Source organism: Aulostomus chinensis, chromosome 7 (genome assembly GCF_037954235.1).
Source record: "Aulostomus chinensis isolate RoL2024-O1b breed Wild chromosome 7, RoL_Achi_v1.0, whole genome shotgun sequence".
Taxonomy (NCBI): Eukaryota; Metazoa; Chordata; class Actinopteri; order Syngnathiformes; family Aulostomidae; genus Aulostomus; species Aulostomus chinensis.
In genome coordinates, this window is record NC_141326.1 from 10,105,608 (window position 1) to 10,112,516 (window position 6,909).

Consider the following 6,909-nt stretch of genomic DNA (forward strand, 5'->3'; position numbering starts at 1 on the left):
ACGACTGTAGTGACAACCGGTGAGACAAACAGGACAAAAACAGAAAAAAAGGGAGAAACACGTTTTTCTTCATACCATCCATTGCTCCAACTTGGGTTATCTGTCATTTCATGAGAAATGTGCACAGGGGACGATACAATCGGTTCTCCAAGGAATGAGAGTTGACATCTACACCCAAAACAGGAGGTAAAGATCTTGGTGCAACTTTGTGTACAAATTATTCACCATGATCATTTTGAATGAACACAACCGAAAGGTACTTTTTTCATATGCTTTATCAAGCACACATGATACGATTGTAAAAAAAAATGGAGGCTTTTGAGTTGACACAGCAGCAAAGGAATACCAAATAAGAGCGTCACAACATAAGAAACAACCACTGCCTCCTAAGTCCCCTACTGTTTAAAATCAGAGGATTCAGTAGGATTTTACCAGACATGTACAGAAACCAAACCCTGTAAGGTAAATTCTGATTGGGATTTTGTGCTTCATAAATTGATTTTGATGGATTGTTTGACTGTTAGTTCTAAAGGATTTACTGTATAACAACCTTTGATCTACATATGGGAAAAAACACTTCCCATACTTCAAATGAAGTCTATGCTTTACACTTGATCTTCTCTTTCTGTCTAAATCAAGGTAACTGTGATAAAAATATCCCTTTGTTTGAGAAAAAAATGTTCTTTGAACTTGTACATATAAAAACCAAACATTTATATTTATGTATGCTTTGATTACTTCTTTGCACACTCTTGGCATTTTCTCGATGAGCTTCATGAGGTCCTCGTGTGAGTCAGTTTTATCGTAGAGCTTGCACTTGGGGACACGTTCAAAGTTTTTGCGATTTTCCAGACTGACTGACCTTCAGTTCTTAAAGTAATGATGGACTGTCATTTCTCTTTACTGAGCTGATTGGTTCTTGCCATAACATGAATTCTGTCTCTGCTGTCAGCTGTGTACCAACCTGACTTCTGCACCACACAACTGATGGTCCCAACCCCCATAAGAAGGCAAAATTCCACAAATGAACCCTGACAATGCAAACCTGTGAAGTGAAAACCATTTCAGGTGATGACATCACAAAGCTCCTTGAGAGAAGGCCAAGGGTTGGCAGTGCTGCCAACAAAGCAAAGGGTGGCTACTTTGAGGAAACTAAAATATAAAACATATTTACAGTTATTTAACAATTTTTCTTGGCTAAATAATTCCATATATCTTGCTTCATATATTTGATGTCTTCAGTATGTGTATATATAACATAGAAAGTAGCAAAAATAAAGAAAAAACATTGAATGAGGCAACATGGTGGTGCAGTGGTCACCTCACAGCAAGAAGGTTCTGGGTTCAAGTCCCAGCTCGGGCACAGGATCTTTCTGTGTGGAGTCTGCATGTTCTCCCTGTTCCTGTGTGGGTTCTCTCTGGTACTCCAGCTTCCTCTCACAGTCCAAAGACATCAAGAGGGGACGAGGCTGATTGATACTCTAAATTGACCGTAGGTGTGACTGTGAGTGTGAATGGTTGTCTGTCTCTATGTGTTGGTCCTGTGATGGACTGGAGACCTGTGAACCCTGCCTCTCGCCTGTCGCCCCTGGGATAGGCTCCAGCCCCCCTGCAACCCTTAACAGGAATAAGTGGAAGAAAATGGATGAACATTGATGGACATTCTTTGGTTTCCTTATTTCTTTTCCCCTGCAAAATATTATCAATATGATAAAAAAAGTTGTCTTCACTTGTTTTTCAATACTTTTTAGTATTTTTGAAATGCCACCCACTGTTGCTACACCTTTTTCTTCCACTTCTGTACAAACACTTTTGAGTTGCTAAATTACATATAAAAAGAGCAATCAAAAAATATTATCTCTAAATATCAATGTCAATGTGTCTGAGCTTGGAAGTTACTGCCATGAAGAGGCGAGCATGCCTCACATGCTTTACATACCAGCTAGAAAGAAGTTGACATTTTTTTGCAAGAGGGTGCAAGTGTTGGGAAGTTGAGTTGCCAAAGGGAGTGTTGTGTAAGACTAGGGATGGTTACACAACACTGTTAAGTCCCTGTACAATATGTTGCCCGTTTACTTTTCTGTATACACCTGGATACTTAAGTATATCTTTGTTCGAAGTATTTTCATCCACTCTTTGAACTTGTATGTACAAAAAGCAATATAACCATATTCATGATCCAGCAGCAAGGTTTCCAAAAGATTCCGTCTATCTTTATATTTACCCAAACAACGATTGACAAGATTATTTTTGTTGCTAATTCTCATCGGACTTTCAAAATGGTAGTCTAAATGTCTATCATTTTGCTGGATGTTCTGCAGCCAGGGTTTCTACATTATTTGCTTGTGTTACAGGAAATGAGTAGAGTTTTCTATTAAAATTGTCTATTCTGTTTTTTTGTGAGATACCATACGAAGGTTTCCCAAATTGACAAAAAAAAATATATGATTACTTTTATCTAAAAGAACTAAACAGCACAGTAGAATAAATGTATTTTTGTACATTAATTCACATTTAAACATTTTAAAGGACTTGTGCACTATTGCCTGTTACATCATATCCCCCAGGAGTCAAAGTCAGCCATCTGAGCAGGTTCCTGTAACAACTACCGTGTGAAAGGTAGTCTACATGGAATTATTAGCATCTCTTCAGTATGCAAGGCAGCAGCGTGTCCATCCAGCTCCTCATTTCAACTGATTGAATACAGGAATGTCTGCCTGAGAGACTACTCAATGTTCTGTTACTATCACACTGAAACAAATTACAACTAACTGGTAACACTGGGAAAACAAATTTTAAAAATCAGCACCTAAGTTTGATAAAATAAACAAGAAAATCATGTAAAATGTTGAATACCTTGAATACATCCATCTATCTAGTTCCTTCTGCTTATCCTGTTAAGGTCCGCAGGGGGGCTGCAGCCTATCCCAGCAGCTTTCAGGTGAGAGGCGGGGTTCACCCTGGACAGGTCACCAGTCCATCACAGGGCCAACACGGGGTTACCAAGGGTTACCAGAGAGAACCCACACAGGAACAGGGAGAACATGCAGACTCACACAGAAAGATCCTGTGCCCGAGTCAGGACTTGAACCCAGAACCTTCTTGCTGTGAGGCAACAGTGCTGACCACTGCACCACCGTGCAGCCCACCTTGAATACAATAAAGCAAAAATAAAACAAAAAACAATAGGTTCTAGGACCATGTAATGTCCAACATATAATGTTCACAATGCTCAACATATAATGTTAATGTTGAAATATACATGTATATATTGTCTACCACTTATTCCTTACTAGTAAGGGTCGCGGGGGGGCTGGAGCCTATTCCAGCAGCTTTCGGGCGAGAGGCGGGGTTCACCCTGGACAGGTCACCAGTCCATCACAGGGCCAACACATAGAGACAGACAACCATTCACACTCACAGTCACACCTACGGTCAATTTAGAGTATCAATCAGCCTCGTCCCCTCTTGATGTCTTTGGACTGTGGGAGGAAGCTGGAGTACCAGAGAGAACCCACACAGGAACAGGGAGAACATGCAGACTCCATACAGAAAGATCCCACGCCCGAGCTGGGACACGAACACGGAACCTTCTTGCTGTGAGGCCACAGTGCTGACCACTGCACCACCGTGCAGCCTATTTGTATATATATAAAATAAAATAAAAATGTGTATAATAAAATATATATAAAAATTATATATATTTAAAACGTATAAAATAAGATTCAGTCACACTGAAGGTTTGTGCCTCTCCTAATACAAAAGGGGAATTAACCTTAACCTTCATCTTTGATTGCTTAGGTAGCCTGTCGATGTTATAGCTAGTTAATGCTCTTATTTTCTGTCTGTCTAATCTTTTCATGTCCCCCTCAGTTCGTCATTCTCTCCCCCTTCCTCTCTCTGTCTATCCCTCTCCTTACTTCTCTACATCTGTCTTTGTCTCCGGCTATCTTTGGCCATTTCCACTGAGTCTGGATCTGCAAGACTAAAAGGAAGGCTTTTGTTGCCGCACTGGATGTAGCTGCTGATGCAGAATTGTTGGTTGTAGATTAATTGGAGTGTGGTGCTAGACCTGCTCTACTTGTCAAGTGTTACGAGTTAACTTTTGCTGTTTGTGATATACAAAAAAAATTATGTGACATGACCTGGTTTAAAGGGTGGCACGGTGGTGATAGAAAATACCTTGATGTATTCAAGGTATTCAACATAGAAAACATAGAAAATGGATGGATGGATGGATGGTTGGATGGATGGATGGATGGATGGATGGATGGATGGATGGATGGATGGATGGATGGATGGATGGATGGATGGATGATTTAAAAGGCTTGCTCCAGCAGGGGATGTCCTCTCAGGTAAAAAGGTGTTATAAGAATGCTTGTGAATGATAAAGCCAGCAGGTTTGGAAGCACCCCAGGGAGATGGGGGAGGAGGTTTATTGAAGTATTGAACTGTGTGCTAAGCCTTGAAAATTTGAAAGATTTGCTTGAGCGATGGTGCATGATGTAGATGTTTACAAGAAAAGCTTGAGAGAATATTGTTGGCATCCAGAATAAAGGACCATCATCTGATCTGTCATCAAACACATTTGCTGCATATTCCATTCATCCCCTCTTTCTCGCTATCTCAGAATTCACTTTCGCCCTTCCTTCTTCCCTCCCTCCCTTCCTTCTCTGCCTCTCATACATATCTTTTAGAAGCAGCAAGTGCAATTTATGCAGGACTCATAATAAATCATATTGCTGCTTCTGGTGGTGCAATTCAGTCACAAGGCTGCACAGGGATGGAAATACAGCTGGGTTTTTACATCAGTACAGTCAAATTGCTTTGTGTGTTAAAACATGAGTGTACTGTGTGTTTATTCTGGGCTGAGTTGAAGTGTACAAATGGATATCCACCATTTTGTATACAGCAGCCATAAATGGCAGGTAATGACTGAATAATCCTCTGCTGGGTAGAGGTTCATTTGGTGTATTAGAGGCCTGGAGGAGCTGTGTTGAGAGTCGAATGAGTTGCTGAGAGCATGCTTGTAAATGAAAGAGGGATAATGATAATAGCAGAGGGCAGTAAAGAAGTCAATTCTTCCAGAAAATGGCTCGCATAGTCAGTTAAGAGGTCTCCCCTGGGCCATGCACCTTGATTAAAAATACAGAAGACACTTTACATTGACTCATTGCCTTGAATAGACACAGTGAAGCTGAATTCATCTTGTTACATACTGTAAATAGTTCAGAACAAACGGAATGTGATGACATATTGGTACCCCACCGGTAAATCAGGTGTTTTTGTAAGTGTGCAATATAATCAAGGGCTCGTGGCACGAGCAAAACTACATGGCAATATGCATTTAGATACTTTGTATTTCTTGGACCTTCAGATTGAAAGCTGATTGTTAAGAAAGTTATGTGTCATTGAAGTCAAAGAGCTGTTGAGTAACTGACTGACTGGTTTTTGTATTTAATGACAAAATGAAAAAACAATAAGAAACTACAGGCAAAGCTTTCAGAGAGCGCTTAGCTCCTCCAGGGAGGCTGCCTGTGTACCGAATATGACCATAGTATCAAAATATCTTCATTGTTTGTTTCTACCCAGACTGATCCACAACCCAATCCAAACAGTGTCCATGATCTCCTCGATATTAACCCTAAAATGCATTGCTTCGATGAATTGTATCAGAACATGCTCATTATTTTCAGAATTATAAACCATTGAACTGACAACTGACAGGGCTGGATTCCAGACCTAAAATCCAATAAAGACGATTTCAGGATGCCGAATGTTCCTTATTTCAACACCAGATAAAAAGAACTTACAAAATGGGATTTAAATGAATTTATAATAAGTTCAAAATGTTTAGAATTTCCACTGACGGCAACACCCTGTCAGTGGCCTTGAAAAGTCTTGAATATCCTGTTATCAAAATTAGATCCAGCTCCAATTAATTAATTGCTTTTTCCACGTCATATCAACTTACTTTCCACAAAATAACACCAAAGTCCTCCAGTAGTTTTTGATACTCCACCAACAATGAAGAAGACTCACACCAGTGACCTTGTTGAGGGAGAACAAAACTTGAACCCTTGAATGCAAATTAATACTGTGGTTGGTTCAAAGAGACGTCCTCTTCACACAAAGAAAGGATGGCTTTCCATCTGAACTGGGAAACTGAACTAAATATTTTAGGTAAATGGCCTTAAGTATTTTGCCCCTCCGCCTCTCAACCCTTTGCCTTTGCGTTCTCATGGTGGAATATTTTCTCATCCTGATCCAGGTACTTTGCTCATCTCTTTTCCCAGGCCAGTCAGATGGTGGTGAAGTGTGGTTCTATTGAAGATGCCCTGTGAGCTCACCAGGTCCTGTGAACAGACTGTCTTCCAGCCCAAGTGGACAGGGCCCTTCATGGGAAACACAGGACAGTACAAAGCTGTCCTTCATCTTCATTAAATGGCTGAAAGACGGACAGAAAGTCTTTTCATAGATGCGGTTCACGTGGAGTGACAAAGGCACAGAGGTATGATTCTAAGTATGCATACATAATTCCAAAAAATATTTGCCATACGTTTCAATTAAGTTAAGAAAAACTATAAGATAAAACTACTTTAGAAAAAAGGATGATAAGCAATTGGGGGTAGTAAAATAAAAGCAACTGAATCTTTTCAAATCACATCTTCAAATCTTTACCCTTCCTGCAGATACATGTCCTGTCTGACAGCAGAGATTTCCTCTGGTCACAGAATTAGAAGCAAAATTGCTCTGATGACCTCTGGCTATGTTAAGGCTACAAATCTGTTATAAAATCAATATATTCTGCTCAGGGGGCCAAGTTAAAGTAATAAATCACATTCGGAAAATGACTTGAATATTTATGAGAATGAAATACGGCAAGGCAGATGGCACAAATTCCTTTTC